Source organism: Myotis brandtii, unplaced genomic scaffold, assembly GCF_000412655.1.
Source record: "Myotis brandtii unplaced genomic scaffold, ASM41265v1 scaffold331, whole genome shotgun sequence".
NCBI lineage: Eukaryota > Metazoa > Chordata > Mammalia > Chiroptera > Vespertilionidae > Myotis > Myotis brandtii.
The window spans coordinates 215,816-234,734 of NW_005362753.1; the positions used below are offsets into that span (position 1 = coordinate 215,816).

An 18,919-nucleotide genomic window follows, 5' to 3' on the forward strand; every position below is an offset into this window, starting at 1 on the left:
AGAAAATAAGTAATTAGGAGGTACAAAATAAGGTAGAAATCTAGCTTTTGTTTAAGCCACTATAAAGTAAAAGATGGCTGTGGTTGATGTTTAAGGAAGTAATTTTTGTTTTAGACCTAGATTGTAAGCTCTTGCAGCAGTTGCATTGTTTTGGGGCTTTGGTTATCTTTGTGCGACCTGATAGCTCCCTGGGACTTTGGGTCTGTGTGACACGCCAGACTCAGAGTTGGAGGTCTCCAGCTCCGCAGGACTGAGGGTTGCTCGTTTCCATGCAGCAGCGGCTAAAGAAAGAGACTGAGAAGGGACCAGACAGGGCTGATTTGACTGGGACTGGTGCTGACTCAGTGTCAAGGTCAACCGTCCAAACAGCGTGATCCAGGGGACTAGTTTTGCATCTACGACATCTTCACATCAGCGGCATCTTACTACGCTAGTGACCGAGGTATCAGCATGGAGTCAGCTGAAGAAGATGGCGACTGAGGCCAAGCAGATGTTAGAAAAGCAAGTGGAAGCTATGCTAGCATTGGTGAACTGTCAGTTTTCTGTAAAATCTTGCGGAGCTAAATCTAAGGACTGTGAGTAAGATATCCTGAAAACGTTAACATGTTTGTAGTTTGGTTTTGCATTGGGATCGCTTTGTTATTAGCCAGAGTTTTGTTCTTTTGTTAACATTGCTGTGTTTATGGTTTTGTGAATAGCCAGAAGTCTGTTTTGATGTTTTGATGATGCTGAATAATTTATTTAGAGTGTTTTGGATAGTGTAAATGGGAGTGTTTAAAAACAAAAGTAAAAGGGGGTATATGGAGCGCGGCTACAGTGTTTGGACAGGTTCAAGCCTCGGACTAATGAGAAGGCACAGTACTCTCATGGCCACGTGCAAGTCCCAGCTAGAGGGCAGAGCCTTCCCAGCACAATTATAGCCAACAGCTATAGCTGTAAGCTTGAACCTGTGTTCCGAACACGTGACCCCACGTGCCTTGTGATAGAGTTCAGGTGCACGTAGTTGAGTAGGGTTGAGACTCACGAGAATGCTGTAAACAACGTGATCACGCCCCTACTTTGCCTCGTGGCATCTGCTATAAAATAAAGACACGGCTTGTGGGCACTGTCTCCTCATCAGGGAGGCAGCGTCCCACCAAGACCCAGCTTTCATTCTCTTGTCTGTCTTTTCTTAATCCTTTCATCACCCCCACTCGGGATCACCCTTGGCTGTGCTGGCGTGGCACACTAAATGACATTTTTGATACCTGGATAAACTTGGACCAGATCACACTGAAAACTCTGGGTTAGCAGTAGGTCTGTTTCTGTTGCCTGCTTTTTCTCTTGGTTTTCAGTTAGTATATAGTCTTTCTGTTTTTGGAGTAATTTTTTAAAGAAATAGCAAATGTTGTGTTAAAAGTACAGGAAAGGCTCTAGATCAGCGGTTCTCAACCTGTAGGTCGCAACCCCTTTGGGGGTCGAACGACCCTTTCACAGGGGTTGCCTAAGTCCATCGGAAAACACATATATAATTACATATTGTTTTTTGTGATTAATCGCTATGCTTTAATGATGTTCAGTTTATAACAATGAAAATACATCCTGCATATCAGATATTTACATTACGATTCATAACAGTCGCAAAATTACAGTTATGAAGTAGCAACGAAAATAATTTTATGGTTGGGGGTCACTACAACATGAGGAACCGTATTAAAGGGTCGCAGTTTTAGGAAGGTTGAGAACCGCTGCTCTAGATAATGTCTTCTTTCCAGCCAGGTGGAGTTAACCCTCTCTTCTGCGGAACAGATAGAGTGAAGTATTGAACAACTTAACTCCAATAACCGTGACTGAGTCACGGTTCGGTTTCAATTCTAATAAGAACCAGTCTATTTGCCGCCTGTCTGCAGTATTTCTATCGTGCGGCTCTCTCAAGAGCCGGGCAAGTCGTTGTCTCAGCCCAGAGAGGCCGCAGGAGGTTCTGTCTGTCTTTGGGGGCTTTGGCTTTGGCTTTGGCTTTGCTGTTAGCATCCCGACCTGAGCTGCCTCCCTTTGTGCAAAGCCCTGGGGGAGCCTTGGGTGTGAGATCCCTCGAGTCTCCACACGGTCCAGCTGCCTCGGAACCAGCAGGTGCTCTCAGGAAACAGCAGCTGCAGGTGGCAATGGCTGCTGTCAGTTCACCAGTCCCTCCAGGGGCCTCAGCTCCTGCCGGATTGTTCTCAGAGCTGGGTGCAGGCTTCAGCCAGCCGGGTGCTGCCCCGTCTTACAAGCCTGGGAAGGGGTGGGGGATGGGTGCGGTTGGACTGATGGGCTCCAGTCTGTTGGCCCAGAGTGAGCTGGGCCTCTCCGGTGCGAGTTTCCTCATCGGCAAGGGCTGTGAGCTGCCAGTTCTTTTATTAGCAGACCTATAGCTGGCATTTCTCCCAAGGACAGCTGTTTTCCCCCATAGGACAGGACCATCTGAGCCAAATGGAGGAAGCAACAATCCCTCCGCTCGCCGGGCCCAGCCTGCTCGTGCACACTTCCGTCTCCATTATTGATTTCTTCTCTGCTCCAGCAGCAGCGGGTGGGGTGGGGACAGTGGCACCATCCCTCAGGCAGAGCCTGGCTGGAGGAGGACCAGGGATTGAATTCACTGAGCGCAGCCATTCCTCTCCCTCCCCATAGACATGGAGAGAGAGGGCGGCAAGGGTGCCCACCCCTCCGGCCACACTAATCCCTCCCATTTGCAAAGGAGCTAGGAAACCAGGAGCACGCGTGTCCAGCCGCTGGCAGACAGGCTCTGGCCTCCCGCCGTCCTGCTCAGACTTCGGTTACAGCATCTGTCCCTCGGCCTTGACTAGGTGGGGAGGGGTGGAGGGAACGCCCAGCCCGAGGGCTCCATGAGGCCCGTGAAATCCTTTGGTCTGGCCCTGCCAAGGCATCAGGAGTGGGTTAATGAAATGTCTGGCCAAATAGAGCAGGCTCATTTTTTTAAGTTGAGACCTTTGTATCAATTTTTAAATTGATAACAAAGAGCATCATCTATTTAAACTCTGGCCCAAGAATGATGCTATAAATATCCAAATGGTTCCAATGGAACCTTTTGGCAGAAAAAAGGTTCCCCACCCCTGAGTCTCCACACATGGGCTCGCATGGCCTGGACAAGATTGAAGGTTTTCTGTCTTCCCATCTACTTAGCCCAGGCTCGGTGACCGAAAGGCAGCTCCGAGCACTTGCACAATGTGGGGCTCGCTGTGAAACACCCCCCTGAAGCTTGGCGGCAGCCCTTGCAGGTTGCCTGGCCTTGAGTTCCCTACTTGACCTCTGAACTTCCTACTCCTCGGCTATAACACAAGGCGACATCCACCTGGTGAGGTTGTTGTGAGGAATAAGAACTCTGGTGAAGCCGGGCACGTGGTCAGGCCTCAGGCCATGGAGAGAAATGAGCTGGAAGGTCGGCTACCATTTCCTATTCATCGCTGTGTTCCCAGTGTGGGCGGGACCAAAGGAAGGGCCCGGAATACCTGGTTCAAAATAGCTCCGCCCAGTGCAACCGCACCCACAGGTGCGCTGGGAATGGCACTCCCTCGGGGCCCCTTCCTGCTGACCTGGCGGGAAGCGCACTTGGAAGTCAAGGCGCTCACAGCACAAGCAGAGGCCTGGGCGTTGAGTGCACGGTGACTTCAGAGCGGCCTGCGCACAGAGGGCCCGGGCCTCGAACTGTGTCTTCCTGGAAGGGCTGCTCGTTGGCTGGCCCTGTTCGGCGCGCACCTGCCCAGGTGGGTGGCGAGATCCGATTGGCGGCGGCGCCCCTTTGTGCACCTGGCGCTCAGCCTCCCTGCGGAAGGCAGCGTCCTGCGCATGCGTGCACGGGGCGCCCTGCCTCGCCCCTCGGGCTCCTGGGCTGTGGTTTTAAATGGCTCTTCACTGAATGCATCTGGACGACCCGGAAGGACGCCATGGGCTGCGAGTGGGTCGTTCCCTGCAGCCCGCGGTGGCCTGGTCAGGATGCGATGCGAACGCTGGGTCTCGGCACAGAGCGGGCATCAAGCCAAAGGCTGGACGAGCGGAGAGAGGCGACCGCCTGGCGAGGTTCCCCACGGGGACTGAGAGGAGGCGTCAGGGCTGAGACGCCGCCCCACCTGGCCGAGGCCACGGAGCAGGTTAGTGGAGGAGCTGGGATCTGAACCCCAGGGTGTCTGATCCCCAAACCCGAACTCTCTTTCTCTACCTGCGGGCACCCTGCAGACTCTGTGCTGAGGGTGGAAAGCGGGCTGATGGTCACAGCAGGGCACACGCGCCTCAGGGGGGGACAGAGCTGGCCGTCACATGGCCAAGTCCAGCCGCACCTGTGTCCCCAGGGCTCGGGCTCCCAGCGGCTCCAGCCCAATGAAGGGCAGCGTCTACTTAACCTCTGGCCCCGCGGGCTCCGCCTTGTCCAGGAGACATTCTGGGGCTGAAATGGAGGGGACACTGAAGCTGAATTTGTTCTTTTGTGGGTTTTGTTGCTGCTGGTTTTGTTTTTTTAAGCCGAGTTTTCATTCTGACACTAGCTTCGGGATGCCTCGCACGCTAATCAGCTTCCTCCAGGGACCCTGGGTCTCCATGAACCGTGGTGGGCGGCAGTGTTGTGACCTCCCCTCCCCGCGCCGCCTGCAGGAGGAAATAAATCAGAAATAGAAATCTTTCTTTAGGAGACGAATTAACTAGTTTTTTGTTGTTGCTTTTTAAGCCAGGAGGCAATCTCTTGGACCCTGGTTTATCCCGTGCAAACATGTTGTCTCCGCTCTGAAGTAGCTGCCGGCCCTTCTGGGCGACAAAACTGGTGAGCGGGGCCCTGCCCGTGTGGCTCCGTTGGTTGGAGCATCGTCCTGTACGCTGAAAGGTTGCGGGTTCGATTCCCGATCAGGGCACGCGTGGAAGGCAGCAGGTCCTGTCTCTCTCACATCAGTGTTTGTCTCTCTCTCTGCCCCTCTCTCTAGAACAGCGGTTCTCAACCTGTGGGTCGAGACCCCTTTGGCGGTTGAATGACCCTTTCACAGGGGTCGCCTAAGACCATCCTGCATATCAGATATTTACATGACGATTCCTAACAGTAGCAACATTACAGTGATGAAGTAGCAACGAAAATAATTTTATGGTTGGGTCACAACATGAGGAACTGTATTTAAAGAGCCAGAAGGTTGAGAACCACTGCTCTAGAACCAATAAGCAAATCCTCAGGTGAGGATATTAAAAACACGCACACAGCCCTAACCGGCTTGGCTCAGTGGATAGAGCGTCAGCCTGTGGACTCAAGGGTCCCAGTTTTGATTCCGGTCAAGGGCATGTACCTTGGTTGCAGGCACATCCCCAGTAGGGGGTGTGCAGGAGGCAGCTGATTGATGTTTCTCTCTCATCAATGTTTCTAACTCTCTATCCCTCTCCCTTCCTCTCTGTAAAAAATCAATAAAATATATTTAAAAAACAAACAAACACACACACAACTACCTGTTAGCTGGGCTGTTGTGACTATGAAATGCGAGGTCTCTGTTCATTCTGACTGTGTTTGTCTGCACGCAATCTTCCGTCCGCTCACTCTCCCTCAGCACCTGACCCTCAGTCCAGGAAGGCGAGCGATTGCTCATCTGTGTCCATGGTCTGTCTCCGTCTCTTTAAAATACAGGCCAGTACCCTCTGTTCTGTGTAGACTCAAGTTTTGTGAACTCCTTTTCCTGTAGCTCAAAGCTCTAAAACATGACAGTGTAGATGACTGAGAGTGTGAACAAGGAAGTCGCTTACCGTGGGGGCGTGCGGGGTTTGTCTTTGTGTGGCATTGTTTTCCGCTTCCTTCCCTCTTGTTCTGGCCCCGTTCCCAGCCTCAGCAACTCCTCTGCCTTCGGGTCTCTGAGGGAGCAGTTTCCTCGGCGGGTCTCCCTGGGTTAGTGCTTTGAAACCAGCCCCTATGGATAAATTGAACAATCTCAGAACCTAAAGCACAACCCAACACAACAGCAGCCTTGTTATTGTACTTATGAGAGGCCCGGTGCACGAATTCATGCACTGGTGTAGTCCAGCCCCAATGGGGGCCATCGGGGGTGGGCTGGCTGGGGTAAGGGGCTGTGGACGGTTTGCCGGCTGCCCTGCCCCGGATAGGGGTGGGGGTGCCCACTCGGGGGCGGGACCAGCCGGGGTGAGGGGCTGCAGGTGTTCTGGTCGTTCTGCCGTTCGGTCGATTTGCATATCACCCTTTTATTATATTGGATTGTTACTGGATCTCAGATAGTGGCTGTTCTCAGATAGTGTCCTCATCCACCCCCTTAGGTGCCAAATTGACCTCTTTCCTGGTTCCCTCCCTCGGCCTCCCATCACCCGCTTTCCTAATTCGTTCTGTAAAGATGTGCCGGGCCCCTGCGTTGTGCTGGGCACAGCCCTGGGGGCGGGGGGTCAGTGGTGTAGGAAAAGTCACCTTTCTCTCTCCTCTCATCAACGGCCATTCCAGTGGGGACGGCAGGTGATAGACAGAAAGCAGCTGGTGGAATTCTGCATGTGGCCAGGGTTCGGGAAAGAAAGCAGGCAGGGGACCAGAGGCGCCGGTACATGAGGCCATGTGGTCTAGGCCAGTGGTCAGCAAACTGCGGCTCGCGAGCCACATGCGGCTCTTTGGCCCCTTGAGTGTGGCTCTTCCACAAAATACCATGTGTGGGCACTTGTGGAAGAGCCACACTCAAGGGGCAAAGAGCCACATGTGGCTCGCGAGCCGCAGTTTGCCGACCACTGGTCTAGGAGGACCTCTCTGCAGGGCACTGAGCGGACGCGCCCAGAAGCAGCTGTGGCTGGGGAGCTGCTCCGGGAGGCCGTGCAGGGCGGGTGGGCCTGGGTGTTGGAGGGGACGGGCGTGAGGAGCGGGAGAGCGTCGAGGGGAGGAGGTGGTGACAAGTCCACAGGAGCCGCCAAGGGCCCGAGAGACCGAGCAGAAGCAGGAGTGGGTTGTGGGCTCAGAAGCTCAGGCCGGTCGTGTGTGGAGAATGAGCGGGAGGATTTGCGAGCAGAAGGCAGAGGCCACAGGGAGGTGTGGGCGCCCCGGCAAGAACGCAGGTCGGCATCCGTGTGGTGGAGAAGCGTGAGGAGGACCATCGGGGAGGACGGGCTGGTGGGACGGCTGGTAGAAGGAGGCGGGTGTGACGGAAAGGGGAAGGACAGCTGCCCAGCACTCGCTCGGCCGGCCTTCCCGGCCTCCTCCCAAGGCACAGGGACGGCCTTCACCCGCCCAGCGCCGTCCTGGCTCCCGCGCCTCCCAGTCTGGACAGTCCAGAGCCCTCCCTCCCCCTGCCCCCTCCGTGGCTCTAACCACCCCAAGGAGGAGAGGGAGCACAGAAGGTCACGACCATCGTGCGCGCAGCGCTCCTGCCCCTGGGCATGGGTCTGCGAAGGACACCCGGTGTCTCCTGGTAACACAGGAAGCAGTTCCTCCTGCAGACGCACACCTTGCATCCTCCCCTGGCCGCTAGCAGCTCCAGGAGCCTCTCCCGTGGCAGCTCTCAGCGGAGACAGAGCTGATGCTTCCCATCTGGCGCTCTGGGGGAATGTGGGCAGCTCCCGGCTTAGTCATGAGCTTCCCAGTCCTGGCAGGGCCACGGGATTCATTACAAGGCGGGGGCGGAGGAGGCAGGAACAGCGAGGTTTCAGGAAAGTGCACCTGGGAACTCAGGGAAAGTTATTTCAAGGTCAGGGGACTCAGACAGGACACGAGCCTGGTTACTGAGGTGCCTGGGGCTCGGGGAGTGGGTGTCCAGCAGCCGGCCCTGGGCAGGGGACAGGGGGCAGGGGGCAGGGACCAGGCCTGGGAGTCAGGATTCTGGGTTACACGCTAGAGCCCATTGCTTCATACGCTCATAAGTGTTTATTCAGCATCCACAATGTGCCAGGTCCTGTGTAAAGTCTACATTAGGCCCCGGTGGCAGGTGGGGGGGGTGGGGCGGTAGGGAAGGGTGGATTGACAATGAAATAGAAAAATTCCACTGCAGGGTGATATGTGTTATGATGGAAGAAAGCAGCACCAATTTGGGTGCTGCTGAGCCCAAAAGAAATAACATCTAAGCACAGACCTCAGCTGAGAACAGGTGGAGGGCTGGAACTCCAGGCAGGGGAACAGCATAGGCAAAGGCAGAGGGCAGTGGAGCTGAAACCCGGATTGTAAAGTGTGGGAGGCAGCTTCAAAATGGGCACCCAGTGATCCGCACCCCTCATGTTCACAGCCCCTCCCCTGGAGTGTGGGTGTGACCTGTGACCTGCCCCGAACCCACAGAACACGGGGCAAAGGTGCCGTGATGCAAGGGTTACAATGATAACGTGATTCGCTGTTCCCTCTGCAAACTCTGCCCAGTGTCAGGCTGTGGGGCACAGCTCCTCAGACGCCGGGCACTAGATGGAGACATGAGAAGCCGTGGGCACCTACAGGAGGGACTTCACTGTAGACTGAGTAGCCATTGCTACTACGGGAGCCATCAAGACAGAGCAGCTCTTCAAAGCAGCCCAGCCAGCTGGCTGCTCAGGGGCAACTCACACACACACACGCAAACAGACGAGGCCTCGTGCCGGTTCCTGACGCTCGTGCTACATTCACCACACAGGTTCCGTCCTCGCCTGCACGCGTGCGTAGGGCAAATTGGCCTGGATCGTCCAGGGTCCTCCGATTAGGGTTCCCACACTGGCCCTGGAGAGACTAACAAGCGAAACATAAGGGCTGTGCACTGCAGCTAGACCATGCATAGGAGTGGGGTCTGCAGCCACGTGTCTGCGTGGCCTGGGGAGGGGCTCTCACTCCCTGAGTCTCTCTCTCTCTCATGTGTGAACGAGGGATAAGACGGCTCGTCCACAGGCCGTGGAGGTCAAATGGCAACAGAGGAAGGTGCGAGAGCAGCCCCTGGCCTGCAGGAGGCACTCCGTGGGCAGTGGGCAGCGTTGGCTGCCATAAAGGACCCGCTGCAGGCACAACAGTCAGTAGGTCATGGTCCATCCCCAAAACCTGCCTCATTCAAGCAGGTTGCAAGGAAGCGGCCACAGGCCAAGGAATGTGGGCGGCCCCAGAAGTTGAAGAAGATAAGAAAAGGGTTTCTCCCCTGAACCCTCCAAATAAATGCTTGATTTTAGCCCAGAATGACTCCTGTCAGACTTCTTACCCTCCCGGACCCCTCCCCCGAACTGTCGGAGAATCAATTTGTGCCGTTTTAAACCACTAAATCTGTGGTAATTTGTTACAGCAGCAATAGAAACTGATACAGTTACTTTCAATCCAAAAATGGGGCACCATGTGCTGGGATGTGGGGAGGGAGCTGCCTGGAGGCCAAGGACAGAGGCCCGATGGATGTGCCCCCATAGCTCCTCTGCTCATGGCTCATGTGGGTGTAGATGGACTATGGGGGGCCCTGAGTAATGAACAACTGAACAAGGACAAGCAGAGATGAGGCAAGGAGGTGTTAATAATCCCATTTTACAGATTAGGAGACTGAGGCCCTAGTGTTGAGCAGGGCAGATAGTTATTGGCAGAGGTGCATCTAGAACCAGGATCCTGACTGCTGGCCCAGTGATCATCTCCATCACCCCCTGCCCTCCCTCCATCAGCCCAACACCTGAGACCTGAGGGATGAGCCAGTGCCAGCCCAGAGAGAGAGAGAGGAAAGGCAGGCACTTTACACGTAATGACGCATTGACCCTACGAGGCAGCACTGTCATTACTCCCATTTTACAGACGAGGAAACTGAAGTACAGCCAGGTTAAGTTACCCTCCCAAAGTCCTCCACCCAGCGGCCGACCGCACCAGTTACCTCAGTCACTGGCCTCCTGCACCCACTCTTTGCCTGTAATTCTGCAGTCCCCTTCCACACACACTCTGGACTTTGGCCACATGACCTGCTTTGGCCAATGTGATATGATGTCAGCAGAGGCTCAATGGCAAGGACACGGCTCTACTTGCCCTCTTACAGGATTGGGCTTGTAAGACCCCCACCATCACCACGGAAACAGGCTCTAGCTAACCTGTTAGAGGGATGTGAGAAGCACATAGAAGAAGAATTAATTCATCCCATGCAAACTATTCTAGACCAGCTCCCCCCTGGCAAGCTCAGCCAAGGCCAGCCGAGCCCAGTCCTGAATGGAAGAGCCACAGGGCTATCCTGAAGATCTGTGAGCAACCATCAGTGCTGGTGGATTTAGGCCACTGCATGTTGGAGCTGCTCGTTATGCAGTAATAGCTAACTGATACAACCAGGAAGTAGCAGAGTGGCGTGTTTGGGAAGCAGAGAGTAGCCCCGCTTGGGAGGAACTTGTAATTCATGTTGGAAAGAAGCATCAACAGAGCCAACAGTTTAAGAGCAGGGTGGGCGTGAGGCCTGGTGCTGGGGGCGTGGGGGGCGGGCGGCGTTGTTTTGCTAGCACAAGAGAAGCCAGTGTGAGGACACAGCTGAGGCTGGGAGGAGGGAGAAGCAAGGATTGATGGAGATTCCTTTTCCCACCTGCTCCTTCTTTTGTGCTTGCACATGGCATGGACACCCAGAGCTGTGACAGTCGTCTTACAGAAACAAAGACAGGAAGCGTGTATGACAGAGCGTCAGCTCACGCCCGGACCTGATGAGCCAACGCCAGGAGCTCCCGTCCCCTGGTAGAGACAAGTCCGTATGTCAGACACATTGCAGCTGAAGGCGCTGCCTGGTGCCTGGTGGCCTTGGGTCTGGCCCCTCTGCAAGGCCAGGCCAGACCCAGGAGGCTCACACTCAGCCCGTGCCAGAGGGCGTGGCCTGCTTGGAGCGCTTCCACATCCGGTGAAAAGCCTGTTGGGTGCCCAGCCCAAATGTGGGACAGACGTTCTGACTCAATTATTTTTCTCGACTGATTTTTTTTTTTTTAATGAAAAGTTCTTGACCTGCTGTGTCTTTTCAAATACCCTGTGTCACCTCTCCGGAATAGCACAACCTAATAAGGGGCTGGTACAGCTCCAAATTGCTGTCCACTTAACAGTCATAGGAAGTCCAGGGAGCGCGTGGACGGAAATGAACCACAAAGCACAGGACGTGCTGCCGCCGCCGTCCCTCCTGCGCTCCACACCGCCCCCCCTCCCCCGCCCCAGGACGTCCCGTTTCTGAGCTCAGAGGTGCAGCCAGAAAGTGCGTGGACACAGAGTATGAAGATGGGCAGCAGCGAGAGCACTGGCGCAGGAGCCGGCTGCACGGATGTCACCTGGTGTGACCGCGGACACAGCGATCCCCTCCCTGGGCCTCCGTTTCCTCCTCTGTAGAGGGGCTGAGCTCCTCCCCTCCTGCTCCCCGAAGTCCAGTGAGGGTCTGTGAGGCACGCACTCACCGGTCCAAAACTTATAAGCGCGGACACGGAGACACAGCACAGCAGAAGCGAGGTGCTGAATGTCGGCCTGGCCACATCGGTGTCTGGTGGGCGGGCACGGCCAGAGCCGTGACAGCCGGCACTTTACTCCCCAGCGCGCGGGTCACCTCCCGGCTCCTCACTGGCTGAGCGCTGTGGGGTGTGCAGTCTTCCCCGAGGCCCCCTACGTTCCATTATCTCCTTACAGGCCTCTTCCTTCCCTTCCCAGTTTCAATGCCTTTGTCACTGGCCCCTCCCCAGCATCCTTGCCCGGACTCTCCAGGCGCATGAGCTTTGCCTGCCCGCAGGCCGCTATGACAGCAGGCGAGCAGCGATTCTCCACTCGGGGTTACATGCCTGGCCTTGAAAACGGGCCACCACTGGCCTTATTCCTAACAGGCCTTTCTCCTCACGCTCAGCCTCCAGCGCGTGAGGGGACCAGGATGTGCTGGGAGACGGGCAACCTCGGTTTCCATTCAGCTCGGGTGCCTCGGGGCTGATGCCTGCTGGGCAGCTCCCTCCCGCCCTGAGCTTCAGCGTGTCACCTACGGAAGGGGAAGCAGGACCCGCTGCCTTAGGAAGCGGAGAGGGTGCCTGGGAGCTGGGAGCACCGGCAGGTGCGCACAGCGGGAAGTGTTCTCCTGCGTCTTTCTCGTGACGTGGCTCTGATGGAAGTGCGACGGGCACTGGCTAGACTAGGGGTGGGCAGGTGGTGCTCACAAGCGCGTGGGGGTACAGTAGCTGGAATGAAACAGAAAAGGAGGTGCCCATATGCTGAGGGTCATCGTGGCTGGAAAGGGCACAGGCCTCCGCTGGGGGCGTCATTAGGAACTTGGAGAGGAAGGGAGACAACTGGCACAGGAGGCGGGGCTGCCTCCCTGGGGGCCGGGGCGTCTCCTCAGGTAGGAAGGGAAGGCGGGCAGAGCGCACAGCTTCACTTAACTCAGCTCCCCCGCGTCTCCATCGTGTTGTCCTGGGTGGAGTCTCCCAGGCCACTTGCTGAGAGGAACAAAGGCTTCCCAGTGGCCTGGAGGGTTGGCTGACTTAGAACCCACCGACTGGAACCTCCGTTGTAGACGCCATTGGTTAGAAAGCTTGTGGCAGAAACACATGTTCGTTCCCTGTAAGTGGAAGCCGTATGGTCATAGGTGGCTGCGTGCGCCCAGCGTGCCTGGTGGTCGTGACCGCGCCGTTGCCCCCTCGGCCGGCTCTGGTCAGCCCAGCCTGTGAAAGGGAACCCCACAGTCTCACGGCGAAGACCGCTGACTCCATGCACGCGTTCGTGTTGCAAACAGAGACTGAAGTGCCGGTAGCGGGTGCAGAGCCGGGGTCTGCTTCCCCCGCAGCGCACCCAGCGAGTGGCCGGCAGGTGGCCTTCCCATGCAGCTGCGTGGCCACGGGAACTTGTTGTTGCAGGACACGGGACAGCATGGGAGCCAGGCCCCACACGGGGCGACGATGACCCTGTGTGGGTCTGTGCTGTGCTGACTTAGCCAAACCGGAAACACCTTTTCCAGGGCTCCCCTCCCAGGTCGGAGATGCTGGGCACGTGACTAGGAGATTCGCGAGGCCTGGGCAGCGGCCGATTCTTCTCCCACTTGGAGGGTCGGGCGGGGCTGGAGGTGGCAGCGGCCGGCACTGGTGGTGGCTGCCCGCTGGCTCCCCACGCATGAGTGGAGCGGCTTGTCCCCTGAGGCCCTGACCCGATGGGTGTGAGCACCCGTGGCTTCTGCACAGACCCCCAGGCACTGGCTAGTGTCCAGCTGGGTGTCAGACTTAAAACTCTGCAGCCATGGCCACTGCCTTACGTAGCCCTGCCTTGGCCACGCTCATCAGCCCCATATTCATTGATCTATTTGACAAACAGGGTGGCACCTACTCGCAAGGCACCAGCCCTGCTATGGGGCCTGCAGGTGGAGGGCCCCAGCTCGGCCATTGGCCTTGCCCTCAGCATCTGCCGTGGGGGCATTAGGCTTGGCTCAGCCCTGCAGCCAGCACACAGGGACAAATGGGAGGGGCTGAGAGCTGCGGTCACGCTGCGGTCATGCTCATGTGGCTCTAAGTTGGCCCCCGGGGCTGGTGTGGGGGCTGAACGACACCCCAAAGGTATCCGTACTCTAGTGCCTGGGACCTGTGCGCCTTCCCTATGTGGCCAGACTCTGCAGAGGTGGCTCAGTGAGGGGTGCTGAGACGGAGAGGACCCTGGGGTACGGGTGGGCCCTGAATGCAGTCCCGGGTGTCTCTATGGGAGGAGACCGGAGCGCAGGAGGGAAGCGGGGGGAGGTGGAGGCAGACAGAGAGGGAAGGTGCTGCGTGCTACTCTGAGAGCGGGAGGGCCCTGAGCCAGAGAGCGCGGCTCCGGAAGCTGGGAGAGGCCGGGAGTGGGCCTCCCTGGAGCCCCGTGGGGAGCGCGGCCCTGCCTCGGTTACCACTGATCCCTCTGACATTGAGAACCAGCCGAAAGAAAATGAACGCGTGTCGTGTGGCGGCACCGGTATGTGTCTGCACCACAGCGGCCGTAGGAAACTGCAGGTCGGCCGGGGTCCTGGCTTTGGCAGATCAGGGCTGGAGGGCAGACCCCTCGGGAGCGGCCTTAACCCGCGCCTTCGCCCCCAGGAAATCCAAAGGGCAGGCCTGGCAACCCGTTAGACGGGGAACCTGTCAGACGCCCTGTCGGGGGATCTGGTGCGTGTGTTAACGGTGTCACCACGCGTGAGGCAGAGGCACGCCTGGGACGTAGCCCCAGAGAGAACAAAGGGTGTTCGAAGTGCACACAGCGCGAGCGCCCCGTGGATAACGCCCAGGAGGGCAGCGGAAGCAACAGAACAAACGGCGGCCTGCAAAGGGGGCGTCTTTGGGGGTCTCCCAGGATGGCTGTCCCTTTATCCGTCTCTGCGGGGGCCCTGGCGACAGGTGAGCAGCCACAGCGGCGGTTTTGAAGAGTCAGCAGCCGCGGAGCTCTGAGTGGCCCAGGCCTGCCAGCTGCGCAGGGAATTGGGGGGGAGGGGTGGCAGAGGCGAGGAGGATAGAGGACGGGGAGGACGGGGCACCTAAGGGGGCAGACTGCAGGCCGCCACCTCTGCCTGGTGTTCGAACCCGCGTGCCGGTGTCGTCGGTCACGTCCTCTTGCAAAGGGCAGGAGGAAGCACAAGCCTCCGCTTCCCCTTCTCACAGGGCCGGGACCCCCAGGCGCCCAGGTGAAAACAGGAACACAGACCACAACCAGGCCAGCTCCTGCCCCCACGCTGCTCTCTAACCCTGGGCTGCCTCTGCCCATGCCCTGGCGTGGCGGCCTCTCGCGGCTCCACACTTGGCTCCACACTCGGCTGGGGCTCCTCCCGCCAGGGCCCCAGGCTGGAAGGTGACTTTTTCCTCCGAAAAAGAGGCTCCTTCTCTCTTTTTTAAAATATATTTTTATTGATTTCAGAGAGGGAGGGGGAGAGAGGAACATCAATGATGAGAGAGAATCATGGCTCGGCTGCCTCCTGCACGCCCCACACTGGGGATCGAGCCCACAACCAGGGCATGTGCCCTGACCAGGAATCACACTGTGACCTCCTGGTTCATAGGACGACACTCAGCCACGGAGCCACGCCGGCTGGACAAGCGGCTCCTTCTCTCCATGCAGATCAGGTGGGAGGGAGCCCAGACCCAGGGAAGAGGGCAGCGCCTGCAAACACTGGCTGCTGCTACGTGCCAGCCTGTGCCCCCTCCTGTGCCCAGAGGAGCCTGGGTGACAGGCTGAGTTGGTGCCAGGACTGTACTCAGTCTCGACCAGGGGCTCAGTCCCCCCTGATGGGCAAGGGGCACAGCCTCCCAGCAGACCCAGGGAGAGGCCAGGCTGGGGTGCTGGGCAGGAGGCCTCCCGACTCTGGGTGTTGGGAATCGAGCTGAGAAGGACCTTCCAATCTGGCAGAGCTGTGGCGGGAGGCCCGGAGCCAGGGAGCTGTCACTGGGCACTAAATTAGTTGCGTGGGAAGCTGAGGCGGCTGTGCCTGCCCAGCAGGTGCCGGTGCGGAGGGAGCGCGTCTATTTTTACCGGGAGCGTCGAGTCCTATTACACTGTCTAACGGAGGTGCTCCTCTTACCAGGGCAGGGAGCGCGGGCAGCTCTGCAGGGGAGGGCTGCACTGCAGGGTGTGGGCACACACGTGTGTGTGCGTGGATGTGTGCAAATATGTGTGTGCATACGAGTGTGTGCGTGTGCATGTGTGAGCACCCACGGGGCTCTTCAGAGAAGCCAGGAAATGCTACCACAGCCATTTCCAGCCCCTGCAGCACTGGGGGGGGAGTGTGCGCTTGCTGGCGATTGCGCCCAGCATCGCTCCCGGGCCCTGCCTTTCACTCCAAACTTCCCAGGAGCCAGTGGAGTGCGCCTCCCTCACGGCCCAGCCTGCCCCCGGGCCCCATCAGCCCTGCACAGCCAGGGCACAGCCCCGATGCTGGCTTCCTCCTGCTCCGTGTCCAAACCTGAGCCACTTCTTCTCAGCCCGCTGCCCCCCTCCCTCCTCCAACCAGCACCAGAGTAAACAGACTGCACCCCTGCCCACCTCTTTCCTCTCCCTCTCCCCCCCTCGCCGGCACTCCCACACCCTGCGGCTTTCAGCTCTGCCCGCCCCCCCTGCCCTAGGAGCAGGGCAGGTGCTGGGAGATGGGTAGGATGACTGCCCACAGGATCCCACGGAAATGACAGCGACGGGGAGCCCACAGGGACAGGCGAGCAGGAGCTCAGGCGAGGACAGAGCAGGCTCCAGCACCTCGGGGAGCAGCCTCAGCAGAGTGGGTCGGTGTGTAATAAGGAGGAGGGTGTGAGGGAGTGGGGGGAGGGGAGTCAGGGGATGTGAGTGAGCCCCATGAGCAGAGGCTCCCAGAGAGCCCGGGTTTGGAGGCACCAGGACCAAGAAGGCCAATGGTGAGAGCATGGGAGTGGCCCTGGCTGGTCTGGCTCTGTGGTTAGAGGGTCGGCCGCCAACCGAAGGATCGCAGGTTCTATTCCGGTCAAGGGCATGTACCTGGGTTGCAGGCTCCATCCCCAGCCCCGGTTGGGGCACATGTGGGAGGCGACCAATCGATGTGTCTCTCTTACATTAATGTTTTTCTCTCTGTCTCTCCTCCTCCCTTCCACTCTCTCTAAAAATCAATGGGAAAATGTCCTCCGGTGAGGATAACAAAACAAAACAGAGACGAAAGCATGGACTTGGATGCAAGTTGGTGTAAGTTACCAGTAAGAACCCTCCAACGCCTCCCCCACCTGCCCCAGCAGGCCACGCCTGTCTTCCCAGATCTCCCAGGAGATGGGCGATGGTCTGGAGAAATTGCACCTGTCCACACCTGAGACCCCAGGTGCAGGGAGGCGAGGGGGGCTCCCAGCTGACAGGGGTGGGCAGGTGATCGGTGAGAGTCCACACCCTGAACGGCGAGGCCTCTGCTCCATCCCCTGCTGCCGGTTCACAAGCCCCGCCCAGGACAGAAGGGGAAAGACTCGTCTCTGGGAACTTGTGCCAGGGAGGGCGCTGCTGCCCCTGACATCTGCCCACACACCCACCCGGACCCCCGCGAGAAGTTCGGCTTGTGATCCAACAGCCTCCAACGCGGCTGGCTAGGTGACACCCCCATACACGCAGAGCGCCCCTCTTAAAAAGGAGCAGCTGGGCCCTAGCCGGTTTGGCTCAGTGCACAGAGCGTCGGCCTGCAGACCAAAGGGTCCCGGGTTCCATTCCGGTCAAGGGCACGCCCCTCCGTTGCAGGCTCCTCCCCGGCCTGGCCAGGGTGCTTGCAAGAGGCAATCCAGCTCCTTCACATCGATGTTTCTCTGTCTTTCCCTCTCTCTTCCACTCTCTAAAATAACCTCAGGTGAGGATAAAACAAGAAAGAAAGAAACAGCTGGCCCAGGAGAGACTGAGGGAGACCTTGCCGAGGAGAGAGTCCTGGGGACAGAGACAGTGCCTCACCCTATGGGCCACCAGAACTAGCCGAGGTCGAACCCCGGGCCTCTGGGGGCACCCACTAAATGCCTCGCTGAAGTGATTGCACAATAACTTCAGACTTCATCCGGGCCACCTGTCCTAGTGCACCTGCTTAACCCTTCTCTTCCAACGCCCGACCTGTGGTCCCCGGTTCAGATGCCGTGGGCATCCCCTCTCCGGCCTGTGGGCGCTCAGCTCTGGAGCCCCCGTGGCAGCCAGGACCCAGGACCGGTCGCCCACAAGTCCTGCCCAGGTCAGCTCAGTCTGGCATCACGTGGTTTTCAAAGAGAACTTTGTGGAACCCAGGCCCCCAGGTTGGTGTTAAAGGAGGGTCCTAACCTGGGTGCTGAGTGAAGTCCGGACGGAAATGGACTCCCTGCGACCTGCAAGCCCTCACTGCCTCTCTGTGGCTTTTCCCCAAAGGCCGCTGAGACATGTCCTCCAGCTCCACGGCAGCGGGCACACCGGGCGCTTCCCCCTTGCACCTCAGAGGCGAACACTGAGGCCAGAGAGGCCCTTCGCCTGTTTTAACAAAAAGGCCTGTCTCACCACCCTTGTCTGCATCGGGATGTTTCCAGATGTTGGCGGGAGGTAGGACTCCCTGGGTCTCCTCGGACCAGTCTGTGGTGATGTCCCAGGCGGCTCATGTGCCTACAAAGCAACCAGGTATTCTCTGCTGGTGAGGGCAGGGGACCTCGGGGAGTGTCCTTTAGAACGCAGCTCGAACTGTGCATTAGGAGCTTAAGATGTGTGTGTGTGTGTTCTTGTGTGTGTGCTTTTAGTATATATTTCTATTGATTTCAGAGAAGAGGGAGAGGGAGGGAGAGAGAGAAACATCCATGATGACAGAGAATCATGGATCGGCTGCCTCCTGCACACCCCACACGGGGGATCGAGCCTGCAACCTGGGCATGTGCCCTGACCGGGAATCGAACCGTGACCTCCTGGCTCATAGGTTGATGCTCAACCACTGAGCCAGGCCGGCGGGGCTGCTTGTGTGTTTTGATCCTGTAATTTCACATCCTAAGAAGGTGACCTGATGTGAAGGTTCGTGTAAGAAGGGGCACAGATGGGGGCTGGTGGCACCTGAGCTGGGCTGTGCAGAGCCCTCCTCGCACCCAGCTCCCTCCCCGTGGCCGCCTCATTCCGGATGATTAATGTCTATTCCAGGCTCAGCGCTGGCCACCTCGCTTCCGCCTCCCTCCGTCGTGTCTAATTGGTGTGCTCTGCAAGCGCTTGGCACTGCGCTCGCCTTTCAAATGCCCTCGAATTCTGTTGGCTCCTCTCTCCTTTCTATTTAAATTCAAAACCCACAGTGCTCGCCCGGGGCTCCCACCATCCCAGCGCCATGAGGAGATTAAAGTTCTGCAGCAGCTGACTCTGCTGCTCCCAGGGTCCCACGCTCCCCATCACGGGAAGCAAGGGCCATGCCACCTGCCACACAGGCCGCATCCTCCTCCCGCGCTTTCTAATAATAAGGCTGACGCTTGCAGCACCTGGTTCGCTTCCTGGACCTGCAGGGGCCGTGAAGAAACCCAGGGAGTCGGGGAGGCAGGGCGGGTGGGGGCTCCGTGCAAGGGCCCGGCCTGGAGGCACAGGGCCTGGCGCTAGTCCCGGCTGCTTCTCACTCTCACTCCC

The 18,919-nt window shown here is 58.0% G+C and overlaps 1 long non-coding RNA gene across 1 annotated transcript; it reads right to left on the reverse strand.

Moving 5' to 3' along the window:
- Window positions 1-4,425: 4,425 nt before the first annotated feature.
- Window positions 4,426-7,478, reverse strand: LOC106726916. The gene is made up of 3 exons (XR_001363052.1): window positions 7,428-7,478; window positions 5,743-5,903; window positions 4,426-4,614 (listed from the first exon to the last, which is right to left on the reverse strand). It is a non-coding gene; the product is annotated as an uncharacterized LOC106726916 (long non-coding RNA).
- Between the last annotated feature and the right edge of the window lie 11,441 nt (window positions 7,479-18,919).